At 39.9% G+C, this 17,465-nt stretch overlaps 1 long non-coding RNA gene across 2 annotated transcripts; it reads left to right on the top strand.

Moving 5' to 3' along the window:
* Positions 1–6: 6 nt before the first annotated feature.
* LOC141442136 (uncharacterized) lies at positions 7–3,045 on the top strand. 2 transcript variants are annotated; one of them, XR_012452889.1, is made up of 4 exons: positions 7–346; positions 432–491; positions 565–650; positions 771–3,045. It is a non-coding gene; the product is annotated as an uncharacterized lncRNA (long non-coding RNA). The 2 variants fall into 2 exon arrangements; XR_012452888.1 differs by having other exon boundaries at positions 7–491.
* Positions 3,046–17,465: the final 14,420 nt, after the last annotated feature.

Genomic DNA, 17,465 nt, shown 5'->3' with positions numbered 1-17,465 from the left:
TGTAAGGTTGTCATTTTGACAGGTGACAGCAAGAGTTTTCGAGTCAATGTTTTTTCTGTTCATCTCATAATTCGGCGTTTTTTCATTTGACTTAAGGACATTTAAATTAATCTCCGTTTGTGTAGATCGTTTACAGGAATATGGATTAAATAATTATTTTCTCTTAATGGTTGGTTTTGGAAAGTAAAAATTTGGATTTTGACTCTAGTGATGTCCTTCAAAAAAAAATCGTACATGGCAACAGTGACAGCTCTACGAGCATGAGGCCGCGTTTTGGGTGAGCAGCCATTTTGATTGATGGTTGAAGAGTGGTTGTGTTCCTAAGTGGGAATTATTTTCTGTTTTGGTGAGTTCCTCTTGATGGACCTGGTAAAGGCGTCTGAATACGCTGTCAGCGTTTCTCTTTACTTATTTAACATTTTTGTTTTCAGTGAGGTATTGTGGTGTGTGTGACGTGGAGCGACTCACGTAGTGTCTTCCGGAATTCAGTGGTATGTGGACAAACCATTGGAGCCCTGCCTTCCCTTTGGGTCGACAACTCTAATCCTCGATCTTTGCTTGTAGATCGCTGTGGTGTCCAAAGTCTTGCGCCTTCGTGGAGTAGACAGCGTGACCCAGGCGGCGCTAAGCAAGTCTGCATTTCCTCCACGGTGCGTGCTTAACTAATTTCCAAATTTCATGGTGGTCTGTCAACCAGGCTAAGCGAGCTGGTCCCTTCTGTCCTTGAGGGACCCCACTGGAGTTATTTCTAATCCATGATCCGTCCACAGGAGGTGCTAAGACACGGGCTGAAGTGTGGTTGTTGTGGCTTCGTGTAGAAGTGTTTCAAGGAGCCCTGGCGGCTGTGGAGCTGGTTGGCCTGCCCAGCGTGGTTTACTGTCGGTGGCGCTGGGACGTCGAGCACGAGGCGGCGTCCTAGAGTGGCCCACAGTGGCCTGCAGCCAGGTTTGGCAACTTCGGAGCCGAGGTATAGGAGTTACCTTTATTTAGATTATACAGATAGTTAAGTTATCACAAATCACTGGCCAATTGCATTCACGACCCTTAGTTTTCATAAGGAAGTAGGATTTAAATTATACACAGTGTTTGTATGGTTGATGGGAGCGGGATAATTGTGAGTATCCTTAGAAATAAACATCTTGTTGCACCAAAACCTTGGTTTAATTACTCACCTGCAGCGACCCGCTACCCTGTGTAGAAATTTCATTACAAATCGGCGCCCGAACAGTTTTTGACAGTGTTTGCAAGGTTTGCTCTGTGTTTTATCTGCGGCTAAATCACAGGTTGGTCAGTGATCATATAGGTAATTAGGTAATATTGAATATTTTGTCTTGTTTCACATTTAAATAAAAACAAGGTGTCAAATTCATTGAACTCATTATACCTACTTGTTATTGTGTAGACCATATTATTTTTACCTGTTTTATATTACAGTTGCTACTTGCAATTTAACAATTGCAGTTGGCAATTCATATGTGAATGTGAATTAGCTGAATTACTATCCATTTTGCTAAGTAGTGTTTGAAAACCAAGTTAAAACCAAGTGTAAATTTAACTTATAATAAATCATAAAATTAATCACAATAGTCAATAAACCAACTACAATCAAATTATATACTTTAAAAGTGTGTGTTAATGAGGACAATTGTAAGTAAATTGTCAACAGTTTGAAACAATAATTGAAACAAACAATTTAAGTATCAGTCACATGTAAACAGTTGAGTTTTGGTAAATTTTGATAATTGTTACACAAACAAAATAAGTGAATATATTCCAACATTGATAGTTTCTGGTTAAGCTTATATTTTACCATTGTGGATTAATGCATTTGTTCAGGGTGTAATTAAGTAAATACATAGCCATAAAAAATATTTTACTAAAATAAATACATTAACATTCATTTAAATAATTACAAAACAAAGTAACATTGTTGTTTACGTTTTGTTTAGTACTAAATAAACATAGTACAATAACAGGTAGTCTTTAGTAGTTATAACTAAAATAAGATAATTATTTTGTAATCGTGTTTGCACGTGGCCCGTAGACTTATTTTATAAAATGGAAGAAAAACCAATTGTTTTTCACCTGCTGCATAAAGATGAGTTAATTTATGAAGTGAAGATACGTGGTGAACAGCCAGTTGATTCTTACCCTGGCTTAAAGACACAAATTCGAGAGTTAGCAAACAAAATACCTACTGATGAGATAGACTCCTTCTTAGGTGACTTATCAGTTGAGTTCCAGTGTATAGCTGATAAATTGGTCGAATTGTCGAAATTGACTGCTGACGCGCGACTTTCCTTGAAGAACCTGAACAGAATCCAGGCCCTGAGTAACCACTTATTTCATAGATTGGGGCGTTTGCAACCAACAACCCCAGATGACTGTGAGTTGTATACCGAATTAAATAAAAAACATACAGTGATTACTCAGAGGGTGGACAATTTGTTCAGATTGTACAAGAGTAGCCAGGACTTACAGGACGAAGATGAGCCCTCTTCTAAACATGAGTCAACGCACACTCAGGTTGGTCAGGTTGTTAATGTGTCTTGTAATAGGAATAAGGGTGTTCACACATTGAATTTGAAGTTTAATGGGAAGACAAGTGTTGTTGCGTTCATAGAACGCTTAGAGGAGTTATGTCAAAGTAGGCATATTTCAAACGATGAACTATTTGCTTCGGCTATTGAATTGTTTATTGAGGAAGCCTCTTTTTGGTACCGCGGCGTGTGCAATGAGGTTCGTGGGTGGAGTGACTTAAAAAAGCTCCTTCTAGAAGAATATTTGCCATTCGATTTTGACTATAGATTAATGCAGGAAATCCGTACACGTACACAGGGTCCCGAAGAAAATATCACTATTTATTTAAGTATAATGAAAATTTACTTTAATAGACTGAGGAAACCAATTAGTGACGAAGAACAGTTAACAATTGTTAAATACGGAATAAGGCCATTCTATTCGTCACAATTAGCGCTAACTCGAATTAATTCGTGGTCGGAATTGAAGGAACACTGTAGGTTATTGGAACATGCTAAATATCGAGTGGGGCGTTCAAAGAGCCGCCTCCAGTGTCGAATGGGTTGTTGTGCCCCGACTTAGCTTGTCAGTCACACAATAGGCAGACCTATATGACAGTGGATGCGGTTATCAATAACCCCAACGAGCTCTTCTGTGTTCAGTGTCGGATGAATGGTCACGTATTGAAGGATTGTAGGGCACCAAAGTCCATATTATGTTATCGATGTGGAGAAAAGGGAGTTACAATGCGTGATTGCCCCAGATGTACCGCCGGTCCGTCACGTGGTCCAAAAAACGAGTAGGGGTGGGCCGGGACTTTGTCCCGCCTGCAATGCATAAAAAATTTGTGCACGGCAGGAGGGATAAACCCCTGGTTCACGTCATAGCTGGTAATGACCATCGACCATTTAAAAACGTCTCCATTTACGGATCTGTGCATGGTGGCTTGCTTGACTCGGGTTCAGAAATATCTATAATAAACAATAACATTTTACACAGTTTACCCAATCACGTCACTAGGTACAGGTCACACGATCTCGACGTAATAAAAACAGCAAACGGCTCGTCGTCTCCCGTCACTGGTTATGTATACCTACCGGTTACGGTTGACGTTAAGACTGTTGTTGTCAAGTTTTATATCATACCCGGCGTGACGACGGACTTGTTATTAGGTATTAATTTTTGGAGGGCCTTTGGTATAGCTCCGGAGGTCCTCGCGTTATGTGGCACGGTTCCCGAGAGGAACGTTAGTGATTGTGAGGTTTCTGAGGTTCATTTGAGTGACTTTGATTCTCTTAATGAGATTCAAAAGTGTCAGGCGTTAGAGGTTATACAGAAATTTGAAAACATTTCTGCGGAGCGTAAAGGTTTAGGACGCACCAATCTCATTGCACATACAATTGATACGGGTGATGCCGTACCCATTAAACAACGTTTTTATAGGATGTCACCCGAAAGGTTAAGGGAACTTAACCGACAGTTAGACGAGATGTTGCGCGACGACCTAGTAGAGCCTAGCACTAGCCCATGGAATAGTCCCGTCACTTTAGCACCTAAAGCTGACGGTTCTCTTCGATTTTGCTTGGACAGTCGCAAACTTAATGATGTTTCCAAACACGACTCTTACCCCTTACCGTACATTTCACAAATATTAGATAGCTTGAAAGAGGCCAAATATTTAACATCAATAGACTTAAAGTCGGCTTTTCATCAAATTCCGTTACATCCGTCTTCGAAAGAAAAGACTGCATTTACAATTCCTGGCCGCGGTCTATTTCAGTACAAAGTAATGGCTTTCGGTTTGACTTCAGCACCAGCTACGCAGCAGCGTCTGATGGATCGATTGTTTGGACCCGAGTTTGAAGGCAAGGTCTGGTCATACTTGGACGATCTAATCTGTGTGTCGGCCACCTTTGAGGAACATTTGGCTCTGCTGCGTGCCGTGGCTGCTCGTTTTGAAAAGGCGAATCTTACAATAAATCTGGCCAAATCAAGTTTTTTCCGTAGTCAATTGAAGTACTTGGGCTATGTAGTTGACCGGCATGGGTTAAGAACGGATCCCGATAAAATTAGTGCTATCAAAAATTTCCCCACCCCCGCCTCTAGAAAGGATGTGAAGCGTTTTCTAGGAACCGCCTCCTATTACAGACGCTTCATTAAAAATTTTAGTTCAATTGCGGGACCACTAAACGCTCTCACGTCTACGCGCAAAGGCGCCCCGCCTTTTGATTGGTCCGCTCAGGCTAATAAGGCTTTTGAAGATTTAAAAACCGCTTTAACAAGTGCCCCGGTTCTGGCTTGCCCAGATTTTGACAAACCTTTTGCCGTTCACTGCGACGCTTCCGATTTCGGGATAGGCGGTACCTTAACGCAGACTTGCGATGGTGAAGAACATCCGATTGCCTTTTGTAGTCGCGCACTAACACCCTGCGAGCGTAACTACTCTGCTACAGAAAGGGAAGCACTAGCGGTGGTGTTCGTGGTAGAACATTTCCGCCCATACCTAGAGGGAAGCAAGCCGTTTAAAATCTTCACGGACCATGCCAGTTTGAAGTGGTTTTTGAATTTGAAGAACCCTAGCGGTCGATTGGAGAGGTGGGGCTGTCGCTTGTCACCTTATAATTTCACAATAGAACATAGGCGCGGTATCGATAATGTGGTGCCTGACGCGCTCTCCAGAGCGGTGCCAGTATCCACCTTGGAACCCGCGACAAATGATCCGTGGTATTGTGACATTTATAAGCGTTGTCGTGATAAAGCTAGGAGTTGTCCAAATTTTCAAATTATTGACAATAAGCTATTTCGATATACCAAGTCAAAGAGTAAACTGCGATCAGACTATGACTGGAAGGAGGTTGTTCCAAGTGACTTAAGACATGCTATTCTAATGGGGAACCACTCAGAGCCAACGGCAGCTCACTTAGGAATAGCCAAAACCTACCAGAGGTTGAAGTTGCGTTATTTTTGGCCTGGTATGTACCAAGATACAATAAAGTTTATTTCCGAATGTGACGTTTGCAACGCTTATAAATGCCCCAATGTTAAGACACCGGGGTTAATGGGTAGTGCTAGGGTCTGCTCGCGTCCATTCCAGTGTCTCAGTATTGATATTGTTGGGCCTTTACCTATGTCTAGGATGCAAAATACTAACCTGCTTGTGGTGTCGTGTTATTTCACAAAGTATTGCTTACTGTTTCCTTTACGCCGTGCCACCGGTAAGGTGATAGCGCAGCGGCTCGAGGATCATGTGTTTCTTGTCCATGGAATTCCACAAACAATTATGTCTGACAATGCTTCTAACTTTTGCGGCCACGAGGTTCAGTCATTATACCGCAAATATCAAATACCTCAAGTACATTTTGGACCTGTTTATACGCCTCAGGTTAATCCCGTAGAGAGACAAAATCGGACGATTTTGACAGCTGTCTCTAGTTTTGTCGGTACCGACCATCGTACCTGGGACGTTAATATACACAAAATTCAATTTGCAATAAATACATCTGTGAGTTTAGCTACGGGTTATACCCCTTTCTTTTTAGTGCATGGACGTGAGGCTGTGGCTGATGGTAGTATTTACAAAGATTTCGAAGACCTTAATGAAATTATCTTTTCGTCACGTAGTGACCTTTACAATAATTTGGGCGAGCTTAAACAGGTGTTTGCTGAGGTTAAGGAGGAGTTGACGAAGGCTCACCAAATAAATGCTAAATACTACAATCAGCGGCGGCGAGATCTGGAGTTTGAGATTGGAGATATTGTGTGGAAACGATCCTTTAAACAAAGTGACGCATCTAAGTATTTTGCATCCAAGTTGGCCCCAAAATATGAAAAATGTCGTGTGGTTAGGAAACTCTCGAAATTAGTATATGAGTTGGAGGATGGGAATGGCAAACCTGTAGGAAAATGGCATATTAAAGATATGAAAGTGGTACCGGAAAGGGGCTGACTCTATGTAGAGCTGGTCGGTAGGATGACAATAGTCGTTACTCGCATCTTATCCCACAGAACAGAGAATGATCCTTTGGAACACCAACTCTTTTATTTTTATTTTTTTACAATTTTCTTTACAGGCATATTTATGCCCTTTTTTTTACAAACTTTACTACTTCAAGTTTTAATCGAGTAGGTGGGTGTCGGACGCACGGCCCGCGTCAGTCGCCTTCGCTCGCCGTGCCGCCGACGCCGACTAATCTCGACCCTGGTGGGTCAGTCCCAGCATTGCGTAACAGCATGTGTTACGTTTTTATTGCTATTTCGTTTATTATTTTTGTTTGTTTTAAGGGTGTGTGAACGTCGGACGCGCGGCCCGTGCTGGTCGCTCTCGCTCGCCGCGCCGCCGACGTTGACCACTCGGTAGCTTAGGCGGGTCTAGCTGACTTTTTTTTTAAAAGGAGGGTTTTAAAAAAAAATATTTTTGGTGCAACTGATTTCGTTTCTTGGCGGGGTTTTCAGGGTTACGTGGAGGTAGCTGGGGGCCAGCTGGAATTTCTCTCCTTTTTGTCGGGAAATTCGTCTGGGAGGAGGGGTGTTGTAAGGTTGTCATTTTGACAGGTGACAGCAAGAGTTTTCGAGTCAATGTTTTTTCTGTTCATCTCATAATTCGGCGTTTTTTCATTTGACTTAAGGACATTTAAATTAATCTCCGTTTGTGTAGATCGTTTACAGGAATATGGATTAAATAATTATTTTCTCTTAATGGTTGGTTTTGGAAAGTAAAAATTTGGATTTTGACTCTAGTGATGTCCTTCAAAAAAAAAATCGTACATGGCAACAGTGACAGCTCTACGAGCATGAGGCCGCGTTTTGGGTGAGCAGCCATTTTGATTGATGGTTGAAGAGTGGTTGTGTTCCTAAGTGGGAATTATTTTCTGTTTTGGTGAGTTCCTCTTGATGGACCTGGTAAAGGCGTCTGAATACGCTGTCAGCGTTTCTCTTTACTTATTTAACATTTTTGTTTTCAGTGAGGTATTGTGGTGTGTGTGACGTGGAGCGACTCACGTAGTGTCTTCCGGAATTCAGTGGTATGTGGACAAACCATTGGAGCCCTGCCTTCCCTTTGGGTCGACAACTCTAATCCTCGATCTTTGCTTGTAGATCGCTGTGGTGTCCAAAGTCTTGCGCCTTCGTGGAGTAGACAGCGTGACCCAGGCGGCGCTAAGCAAGTCTGCATTTCCTCCACGGTGCGTGCTTAACTAATTTCCAAATTTCATGGTGGTCTGTCAACCAGGCTAAGCGAGCTGGTCCCTTCTGTCCTTGAGGGACCCCACTGGAGTTATTTCTAATCCATGATCCGTCCACAGGAGGTGCTAAGACACGGGCTGAAGTGTGGTTGTTGTGGCTTCGTGTAGAAGTGTTTCAAGGAGCCCTGGCGGCTGTGGAGCTGGTTGGCCTGCCCAGCGTGGTTTACTGTCGGTGGCGCTGGGACGTCGAGCACGAGGCGGCGTCCTAGAGTGGCCCACAGTGGCCTGCAGCCAGGTTTGGCAACTTCGGAGCCGAGGTATAGGAGTTACCTTTATTTAGATTATACAGATAGTTAAGTTATCTCAAATCACTGGCCAATTGCATTCACGACCCTTAGTTTTCATAAGGAAGTAGGATTTAAATTATACACAGTGTTTGTATGGTTGATGGGAGCGGGATAATTGTGAGTATCCTTAGAAATAAACATCTTGTTGCACCAAAACCTTGGTTTAATTACTCACCTGCAGCGACCCGCTACCCTGTGTAGAAATTTCATTACAATTACGATTGATCTACAACAACAAGAGCCATTTACCCGAGGCGTTCATATAGCCACCCGGCCGGACTGCGAGGGTGGATAACACGTCGAGGGAGATTGAGCTTATTGCTCGAGTTTACACTGATTTTCACTTTGATGAGATGAAATTAAAGCAACAGTGGAAACAATTGCTCACTTACCAGGAATCATTTATTTTTCATCATTGCTATATTTATACGGTATTTATTAGAGGCTATATAGCGCCTGTATTAATACTGGCTCTGAAATGTAATCATATTACATAGTTCGTATAATGAATGGTTGACACAGCAACCAGCTGTTTGTTATTCTTGTTGTGCGAACTGACGTACACACGTCGTATGTTTGAATTTTTACTATTTTACCTTTAATATACATATTATTTCTGCTACCGTTCTACATAATTTCATTTGGTTATGGGCCCAGGACGTCCAGAACGTATAGTAGTCCAGAAATAACGCGAAGAGTTATTAAAGTGTAAATAAAAGTGGTTTGAAGTTGCAAAAAAAATTTTCTCCGTCACAATATGTCAGACGAAAACAGCTGTTCGATCGGCATAAGCGGAATAAGAAAATTGAAAGGTTCGTCGAATTACCCGAACTGGAAATTCTTGGTGAGGAATTACTTAGAAAATAAAAACTGGTGGGAAGTAATTTCAAAGGATGTGGTAGACGATGACGTGGACAGGAAAGCACGAACAACGATTTGTTTGTTGTTGGAACCTGAGTGCTTTACTCACGTCTACAATGCCAAATCTGCCAAACAAGTCTGGAGTAATCTACAGAAAGTTTACGAAGACAAGGGTTGGGGAAGACGAATCTGCATTCAACGAGAGCTGTTCAGTAGCAGGTTAGAGAACTTTGACTGCATTGAAAGCTATATCTCGAGAGTTACGTTCCTTGCACAGCAATTGTCGGATATCGATTCACCAATACAGGATGACTGGATCATATCGATTTTGCTCGGTGGACTGACCCCTGAGTACGGCCCCCTCATCATGGCTGTAGATAATAGCGGTACAGAGATCACGTTGGAGCAAATAAAAACGAAATTACTGCAAGAAGGAAGTAGACAGAGCAACTTGAACACAAACCATGAACAAGCCCTAGTTACAAGAAGAGCACAGAACGATGCCAGATCACGCCCCAAAACCGTTGATCGTAAGCAGAAGTTTGTTTTAAAGTGCTATAAGTGTCACAAGCAAGGACACAAGGCGTCCGAATGCGAAGAGCGGAAGAAAACCGCGAATGTCTGCCTGAATGCTAAGGAGGCGATTGACAAAGACAAGTGGTATCTTGACAGTGGATGCTCAAATCACATGACTCATGATAAGAGCAGGTTGTTGTCTTACAAACCCGAGAACGGCAACATGAAAATTTCAGTAGCGAATGGTGAAAAGCTACGCGTACAAGGACGAGGGAACGCTGAGCCTCGAGTCGGCGAAGAAAAATTATTTTTGAATAATGTTTTACATGTTCCCGATTTATCCATGAACTTAATATCGGTTAGCGATTTGACCAAGAAGAATTATTGTGTTAATTTTGACAAAGGAGGTTGCACGATTCAAAAACAGAATCGGTCTATTGCAAGATGTCATGAAGTTGACGGAATTTACGAGTTGGAAGAAAACAAAAACAACGTCGTCAATTTGACATTGTCAAAACAAAACGAAAATATTTCAAACATTTGGCATAAACGACTAGCGCATTTAAGTGAAAATTACATGAATAAATTGAAAAACCTTGTTACGGGATTGGAATTTCGAAGCTGTGATTTGACAGAACCATGTATTGCGTGTATCGAAGGAAAGACATGCAAGAGTCCCTTTAAAAACAAAGGTACGAGAGCGAGCGAGATTTTGGAGCTCGTGCATACTGATATTTGTGGACCGATGGAAGAACCATCGTTTGGAGGTTCGAGGTATGTCCTACTATTTATTGATGATTTTACTCGGAAGACGCATGTTTATTTTTTGAAAAATAAAAGTCAAACCTTCGATAAGTTCCGTGAATATAAGGCGGAAGTTGAGAAGCAGACGAGTAGGTCAATAAAGTGCCTTAGATCTGATAATGGAACAGAGTACTGTAATGGTAAATTTAATAATTTTTTGAAGTCAGCAGGTATTAAACACCAGACGACTGTACCTTACACACCTGAACAAAATTCGGTCTCGGAGAGAGCGAACCGCACGATTATCGAGAAGGCGAGGACATTGTTATCGGAAGCAAAATTGAGTAAAAAATATTGGGCAGAGGCTGTAAATACAGTTGTTTATTTGAAAAACAGAAGTCCCACAAAAGCTTTGAGCGATGCTGTACCGGAGAAGCTATGGACTGGAAAAGATGTAGATGTAAGTCATCTGAAAATCTTTGGTTGTTTGGCTTTTAGTTTGAAACCAAAACAAAAGCGACGCAAACTAGACATGAAAACTGAGACTATGGTATTCATTGGATATCCAGAAAATCAAAAAGGCTATCGTTTAATGAATCCAAGGACTGGGAAGGTTTGTACAGCGAGAGATGTCAAATTTTTGGAAAATGTTTTTCTTCAAGATGTTAAAGTTGACAGTTCTGTGGTACGCTTAAGCCTTGATACAGAGTCAGTTGTACAGTCTAGTGTACGCAACGTAAACAACGATGGAGTCGATACTTCGGAGGTGCATGATGATAGTTCGTCAAATAACACTGTCAACCAGGAGGTACTACCAGAGGAGGGTGTACCAAGTGTACCCGAGCAGAGAGTACCTGAAGAGGAAGTTGCTGAAGAGGAAGCGGCGTTACCTCAACCCGTAGAAAGGAGGTATCCTCTAAGAGAGCGTAAGCCAGTCGATCGTTATGGCTGTAACGTCATGTGTGCTATGGAAAGCGTGATTAATGACGATCCATTGACTGTAGAGGAAGCGTTGGCGAGGCCTGATGGTGATCTGTGGCAAAAAGCGATGGATGATGAGCTAAAGTCACTGAATGAGAACCAGACTTGGAAATTGGTCGACCTTCCAGCAGACAAGAAGCCAATTCAGTGCAAATGGGTCTTCAAAGTCAAGAAAGATAGCGATGGCAAGGTAACCAAGTACAAAGCTAGATTGGTAGCCAAAGGTTTTACGCAGGTACGTGGCATAGACTATGGTGAAACTTATTCTCCTGTAGTTAGAAGCTCTACATTGCGAATGTTATTTTCATTAGCGGTTGAATACAATTGGTTTATTGATCAATGGGATATAACTACTGCATTCTTATACGGTAAAATTAAAGAGGACATTTATATGCGTCAACCCAAAGGAGCAGTAACCAGTGGTCAAGAAACCAAAGTATGTAAGCTACAGCGATCATTGTACGGGTTGAAACAAGCATCGAATGCTTGGTTCAACGAGTTGGACAAAGAGATGCTAGCGTTAGGTTTTATACAATCTAAACAAGAACCGTGTTTGTACCAGAAGCATCTCAAACTTAATAAGAGGCTAGTGGTAGTTATTTATGTTGATGATATTTTCATATTTGGAAATTGCGAACGAGAAAAGCAGAAATTAAAATCAGGTTTGCTTGAAAAGTTCAAGGTGAAAGACCTAGGCGCGGCTAGACATGTTCTAGGAATGAGACTGAGGCGGGATAAAGATGTGATTTATCTTGATCAGGAGCAGTTCATTTTAAATGTCATAAATGACTTTAACATGACAGATGCTAAGCCGGTTAACACTCCGATGGAAGTGGGAATCAAGCTTGAAAAGTCAGCTGATTCACACTGCAATCTACCATATCAAAATTTGATAGGATGTCTAAATTATTTAGCCTGTAATACGCGACCGGACATAGCGCATGCAGTGAGTGCACTTTCGCAATTTAACTCGTGCTATGATGAAACGCACTTTAAATGCGCAAAGCGAGTCCTTAGGTATTTGAAGGGTACGTCTAATCTTTGCCTTACTTTTAGGAAGTCGGGGGACTTAGACTTACGAGGCTATGTAGACGCAGATTGGGGCGGAGCACTAGATAGGAAATCTTTCACTGGGTTAATTTTCAAATTGGGGAAGAATGTCGTTACCTGGGAGAGTAGGAAACAAGCAACCGTATCCTTATCATCCACAGAGGCAGAATACGTAGGACTAAGTCAAGCTGCAAAGGAAGCGCTTTACTTACGTACTTTACTAAACAGTCTCCTAACGACTGTGGATAGTAACAAGACAGTCGTCATTTACAACGACAACCAGTCTGCGCATAAAATTGCAACTAACAAAATGATGCATAACAGAACAAAGCATATTGACATAAAGTATCATTTTATACGGGAATGTGTTCTGAGTAATAAAGTTGAGATCAGGTACATGTCAACCGATAAAATGATAGCGGACATCTTAACTAAATCCGTGCATGGCCCGAAACTAAAAAAATTCTTAGGAGAATTAACTTTGAAAAATTATTCCAATAAGGGGGCGGATGAATAGTTAGTGTAGATGTTGTATTGTTTTATGTTTAGAATGTTTTGTGTATTGAATTAATTTTTCTTATTTTGTTATGCCGATGTTCATTTGTTAGGTTAGTTAAGTAGGTTACTTAAGGAGTAGCAGTACAGGCAGGTGAAAAAGTGTTTAATTTAATTTAATTTAAATTGTGTAAAGTACGAAACTCGTACTGTGGGTATACGTTTGTGGGTATACGTTGCCTGTTTGTATGTAAGAACCAGTAAGAACATGTAATAGATTAAGGGGGCGTATTAGAGGCTATATAGCGCCTGTATTAATACTGGCTCTGAAATGTAATCATATTACATAGTTCGTATAATGAATGGTTGACACAGCAACCAGCTGTTTGTTATTCTTGTTGTGCGAACTGACGTACACACGTCGTATGCTTGGATTTTTACTGTTTTACCTTTAATATACATATTATTTCTGCTACCGTTCTACATAATTTCATTTGTATTTGACTATTTTGTATATGTTTATAAATTAAAACTACACAATGCCTGTTATTCGATAGAAAAACAATTTTTAAGCTACCTTTACAAATAACGAAGTTATAAAAAGTTTTGAATTCAAGATTAGACAGAGAAAGGACATTTACTGGCATTGTGGACGTCACACGCCAGTACCGCCATTACTTTGCTCAATAGATAAAACGTTTGAGAAAGAGACAGGTATTATAGATTTTCAAAAAAATCAACTTTAAATCCAATTTTTCAAAACCGATTTAAATTTTCTCTTCGCTAAACACAATTTGTATAATCTATATTTCCATAATAATATTAAGATATGCAAAATCAGGAGTTGTCAAATACCTATTATATTTTTTTAGTTTTATTGATTTATGTGATTTATTTAATTGATTTTTAGTTTTACATAAAAAAAATATTGAAAAATATATATTGAAACTTTTTGGTAGTGGCTGTTGACACCTGATTACCTTGGCCTTAGACGAAGATTTTTACTTTATCCACTAAGACATAAAAGTAATTTTCTGTCGCCTAGATCCAGCATAAATACCAACTTTACGGGCATGAGAAGTGAAAGAGTTTTTTTTTTTCAAAACGCAGCGCGTCGATCGCCCGTCTGCGCTACCAACAGAAACGTCCATTGCATTTTGAATAGATGGCGATTGAGTCAACGCGCGGCCCGCGGAATCTGAAGCGTTCTCTTTATAGACATGCAAAGTTAAAAAAACAACCCGTCTACAATGTTTCTGTTAACCGTTATCTTTAGGACATGGAAATCCGCATTTTGAGTCAGAAATAAAATATAGTATATGTATATGACATACGGATCTGAGGACGTGGGCGCTAACGATGGGCCTCATTTGAAAACTCAAAGTATTCAAAAAATATAATGTTTTACTGGTGCTGTGTCATTTGCAGTTAAGTTATTCAATATTGATTTCATTTGCTTCAATCAAAGGATATTTACTGCAGATCCCTCAATCAAGAACCTTCTAACAAAGAATTTCGTGCTTATCCATTTTTTGTGTATGGGCCAAAACTTATTAAAGAAACCTCTCGAGTGTCTACTTTGTAACAATCTACTATTGTTAGTTTTTGCAATGGAAATTCTGATAGATTTTTGATTCTTTACAGTTGGAGTGTGAAATGCATCCGAGAAAAGATCCTGTCAATTGTATTTACTTTTTAATGTTAGTTGTACCAAATTACGATCTTTTCTCTAAGTGTGGTTATAGAATTATTACCAGTGAGTCGTAATTTTGTTAACTGGCAAGGTTCAAAATTATTTTGCCATGAATAAAAGTGGAAATGTATATATCTAAATCTTAAAAGAAAACTTCGTCTTTAGAGGAGCATCCCTGTTGTATCCTGTCTACTACCAACAGTTTCGTTCAGCCGGATTTAGAGATCTGGAGGCCTTGGGGTAACAAAAAGTGAAGATATCTATATAAGTATATTTAGAGTATATTTTACAAATAATCTAGTTTAATTATATTTTACAAATTATTATAAAAGGTAAACACCGAAAGAAAAATATCAAAGGAAAAGTTGTTTACTAGTGTAACTCGTCGGAATTTGATAAAAAATAATAATCCGAAATCTCTATCGCGAGGGCCCGGGCTCCCCTAAAGCCGGCCTTGGTTTCGTTCTTTCTAGGAATGATATTATTAACCTCTAGCAATACACTTACAAAGGCTTACTAACGGTGCTTCAATTGAGATTGATGATTTCCAATCAAGTGGAATCGATTGATATTGAAAACATTACAAAGAAAATGATATCGTAACACTTAGCAACCCAAAATGATTCTGTGAATAGAAAATAATTGTACCTACAATATTGCAGACTTGACAGCCTAGTGCCAGTAGAGAGAATCCGACTACCAAGTTTAAGGTCCCAGGTTTGATCCCTGGTCACGACAGATTATATGCATTAAAATACTCTGGTTTTGTTTCTTTCGTCATATCTTCCTAAATTTATACGACTCCTCCCAGAATGAGAAGGCTGCTTGGCCCAGTGTGGACGAGGAACTTCACAAATACTATTGAATTCCTCACGATATTATTCTTCACCTTATGGTGGATTGACTGGGGACTGCAAACTTAAACATAAACTTATTTCTACAACAGATTGTAGACCACTAAACTACTTTTTTCTTTTTAGTTTTTTGAAGGCAGTCAGGTTTTTGGTTTCTCAAATATTTCCTTCTGTGGTATGGCTACATATAGTGCATAATATTGAAGGTATAATGTTGATTTTTGTTACAGTAACAGTACAAAATTATCTTCGAAACAATTTGCAACATACTCGTTCATTATTAATATATCCAGCTTCAAATTATTACAAATGGTTAATATCCACAATATTCTCATTGCCAACAATAGAAAACAGTAATTAAGATCCAATGTTCTGCAGGGCCACATTCGCTGCTTAAACATTTTAAATGAAGACCCAATACTGTGTTATTACAGGCTACTACGCTATTACAGCGACTGGAATTGAGACCTTTTGAAAACTTTGGTAATGATAAAGTTACTTTAGCCAAGACAATAGAGGACGGTACGTAAAGCGACAAAGAAGGTTCTTTGAGGTGCGTTGTTTTATCTCAAAGCAGATCGGTATGATAGAACTATCTATACTTTTGTAATTCATTTTTAGGGTTCCGTACCCAAAGTGTAAAACGGAACCGCATTACTAAAACTCCACTGTTCTTCTGTCTGTCTGTCTGTCACCAGGCTGTATCTTATGAACCATGATAGCTAGATAGTTGACGTTTTCAAAGATGAAGTATTTCTGTTGCCGCTATTTTGCTAATGTCTTATGTTGTATTAGATAATGGTACGGAACCCTTCGTGCGCGAGTCCGACTCGCACTTGGCCGGTTTTTTAATTACTGTACTAGTAGTTATTCGCACGCGTAAACCATTAAAACCAACAATTGAATTGAAATTCCGAGATTTACTAAATTCTCACGAGAATTTATCAAAAATACATAGTGGATTTCGTTGTATAACACACCCATACCAAAGTTCATGACTTTAAATCCAGTGGTTGAAATTTGGAAATATTATCCGCATACCGTGGGAATCGGAATAAAAAGTAATATATGTGTTATTCCTGACGTCCAGACATCTACATACCAAATTCCATTTATATCCATCCAGCCGTTTTAGCGTGAAGGAGTAACATCCGCACACGCACACACACACACACACACACACACACACACACACACTCACAAACTTTCGCGTTTATAATATTAGCAGGGAAGGTTCATCACTACTCCGTTTTGAGATTTGACACTAAGGGGCTGTTTCACCATCCATTGATTAGTGTTAACTGACGTCAAATGCGACGCCGTCTCTGTCTATTCGAACAAAACAAATAGAGACAGCATCACATTTAACCGTCAGTTAACACTAATTAATGGATGGTGAAACAGCCCCTAAATAATAAAGTTTCATACTGAAGGGGATGATTTTTCTCATTTGCACAATTTTTATACAATAATTGATTGACACTTCGGTTGGCCTCATATTTCGATAGAGATCCGACTTTTCCCGATGAAGATACATTATACACGAACCCCCTGTCTCACCATCCATTGGTTAAATTTATTTGACGGATAAATGTAATGCCGTCTCTGTTTGATTTGTTCGAATAGACGGAGACGGCATCACATTTATCCGTCAAATAAAATTAATCAATGGATGGTGAAACAGCCCCTAAATTAGTACTTTCCGCGCCAAAATAGTCCTCATCTGATTGCCTTTGCATGAGATTAAATGTGAACGCAACCATATAAAATGTATGAATCCGATACCGTTCTAATGCGTCACGACACAATACAACAGATAAAAATGTGAATGCGATCTAAGTCTCCCAAAATGGCGCTTCAAGACAAACAGTGCCCTATTGACAATCGAGTGTTTACCCGCTACACGAGCTCGCAGCATGGTGTTATAGTATACCTAACTCTGTGAATTAGGTAGCCTAACACTAATTAATTATTTTCAAGTTGCGACTGGATCTTAGAGCTTGTGGGTGGGAACAATAGTGGTTATATTTACAGTGGGCTTGGTAAGGTAAACTGGCAATGAGTTAGTGACATTTGGCGCCGAACCGATTCATATTAATTTATTTGGCCAAGTAACATCACTCACATATTTATCAAGTCATTATAACTAATTACATGCATTGCAAACTACTCTATCATTGCTAACTCTCTATTTGTTTTGTTCGAATAGACGGAGACGGCATCA

This window comes from Choristoneura fumiferana, chromosome 25, assembly GCF_025370935.1.
Source record: "Choristoneura fumiferana chromosome 25, NRCan_CFum_1, whole genome shotgun sequence".
NCBI classification, from domain to species: Eukaryota; Metazoa; Arthropoda; class Insecta; order Lepidoptera; family Tortricidae; genus Choristoneura; species Choristoneura fumiferana.
Note: the sequence above shows the minus strand (reverse complement) of the source record. Positions and strands in the feature narration are given on the sequence as shown.